The sequence below is a fragment of the Phalaenopsis equestris genome, unplaced genomic scaffold, assembly GCF_001263595.1.
Source record: "Phalaenopsis equestris unplaced genomic scaffold, ASM126359v1 Scaffold000002, whole genome shotgun sequence".
Lineage (NCBI taxonomy): Eukaryota > Viridiplantae > Streptophyta > Magnoliopsida > Asparagales > Orchidaceae > Phalaenopsis > Phalaenopsis equestris.
Window position 1 is genome coordinate 2,111,847 of NW_018164444.1, and position 2,732 is coordinate 2,114,578.

Consider the following 2,732-nt stretch of genomic DNA (forward strand, 5'->3'; position numbering starts at 1 on the left):
TTGTACCATAGTGTAAAATTTTTTTTAATTTATTTTCACGTTTTTTTTTTTTTCATTAGATGAATTCAACTTAATCTTGTGTGATCATTAGTAAATGTCACAAAAAAATTTTTTTTCTGGAATATGTAAGAGTTCTAGAAGGGTCTCAAACATCATTATGAATCAAAGTAAATGACATGGTTGGTTTGTAAGGTTGGGGCAAAAAATGCACAATGATATTTGGCAAATTGATGAACTTTACATTGAAAAGAAATGTATTTTTATTCTGAAATGAATTAGAAAATAAATATCTTAAATATTGAAAAATAGGTTGAACTAACTTATAATGTCATAACATAATATCATTATCTTTGAATACATAAACAAAATTTAAACAAATAATTTGTTATTGTCTACTCGAGTTAAGTTTGTTTTCAAAATAGTCTATATTTTTCCTTAGTTTTGTTAATATTTTTCCGGTGGTCAATTCCTAAAACTTACAATGAGTAGAAATTAATTTAATAATGACGGTTAGAGTTAATTTTACTAATTGACAATAAGTTACTAGACAATTTGATAATATGGAGCACATCATAAAGTGTTAACACTAGAGTGAGTTTGACAATTTCTATCCCAATAATTACCAAGAGAGAACCATCTATAATTTTGATTTTTTATTGTCTGCACAAGATATATAGGATGACAATGATTTAGATCATTCAATCATATGACCAGTTCTCCTGCAATCAATTCTTAAAAAATGAATAAAATTAAGAATAACTCTTAACAATGGAGTGCCTAGCGAGTTCCCCTTCTATACTAAAGAACAAGACGGAGTCAAAGACAAATTTGAACATTGAAATAATTTGTATATGTGCTCTAATTTCTTCGTGGTAAAAGGGGACCGTATCTGAGTTGTTAGAAGGCTTCAGAGTCTCTTTAGTAGTGGCATGATGAGCGTGACCTTCATATTTGGATCATGGTTTCTAACTTGCGAGTTTATCTTGAAGCTTCGAACATGCCTTCTTTTTATGTTATAATTTGTTGCAATGCTAACACTACGATTTCACTATGATTTCTTACATCCTTCAATGTTTGTATCAACGCCTATTGACATAAGTGCTAAGTTCTCATGCTCAGGATTAAAATGAGGTTCAATGTTGTGTAGCATGACTGAAGCTTCAAACATGCCTTCTTTTTATGTTATAATTTTTTTGCAATGCTAACACTACGATTTCACTATGATTTTTTACATCCTTCAATGTACGCCTCTTGACATAAGTGCTAAGTTCTCATGCGCAGGATTAAAATGAGGTTCAATGTTGTGTAGCATGATTTTTCTTCTTGATTATTCATGTCTAACTTAAAATAAACTTCTAGAATAGAAGGTAGCAGCTCCATAATGAGAATGTGATGTCGGACTTTGTCTAAATTCTGATTAAGACCAACTAAAAACATATAAATCCAATGATTTTTCTCACTTTTTATAGTGAGTGTTGTTATTCGAGTTCTTCTAAACATCATTATAATATTGATCAGGCTCTTGCCATAATATTACTATCTCATTGTAATATGTAATAACATTACGATCATTGTGTTTGGATTTTCGAAGTTGAGAGTTTTCAACTCAAAATTTTGAGGAGAATTTTTTAGGTCTGAATAAAGCTTTTGAACGGCCGTAGTTATTCGAGTTCTTCTAAACATCATTATAATTTTGGTCAGTCTCTTGCCATTATATTGCTATCTCATTGTAATATGTAATAGCAGTACGATCATTGTGTTTGGATTTTCGAAGTTGAGTTTTCAACTCAAAAATTTGAGAAGAATTTTTTAGGTCTGAATAAAGCTTTTGAACGGCCTCCCAGACATCTTGAGTTGTGGGAAGAAATATGTGAGGTTGTTTTATGGCAGGTTACATAGAGTTAATGAGCCAAGAAAAAAGCAAGTGTCATTATGCATGATTTAAATGAGTATTCTTGCAGAGTTTATTAATTATGAAAATTTTAAGTTTTGTGTTGAACATGAGTTATCGGAGTTTAAACTAGGTGATAAAGTCATCATGCATTCAAGTTCTAAACATAGAAAGTTATACAAAATGGAAACATATAGAAGATTAAACTCCGATAACTTGTTAAGCCTTTAAGTTTTTTAATTATGCGAGAGATTTCTTAGATGATTTAAGCAAGTAAAAGAAAGAACAAGAAATAACACTCAGAAAAGCGAAATCATATTGAATCCTTCATATCAAGACTCTTTATGAATCTTTTTGTAATAGAAACAAAGAAAAATAAGGTCATATTTCTATGCCTCATACTGGGACATGATGTTTACTCTTTAAAAAAAGGTTCTAGCTTTGCACCTGAAAGTTATCAAAATTTCATAATTAGACCTAGTGGGACCCTTACATCTATACTATTGTTGGATTTGCACCGAAATACAAATATTTGTGGATCATTCCATTGCTGCAATATCTATTAATTATAATGAAGTACCCAAAAAACTTACAATACCTCAACACCTGCTCCAAAGTATACTCGAAATATCGACACGCGAGGGATTCTACGTTGCGTTGGGGATGGTCAGAACATGTATTTACATTTACATTTGTTAATACATGTATTTTTTTTGTTTTGTAAATACAATTTGTGTGCTATTGTTTTGTAAATACATGTATTTACATTTGTTAACACCTAAACTTTGTTTTTCTTACATTCATATCACCCAAGTCTTTCATATCACATCTAAAATATCAC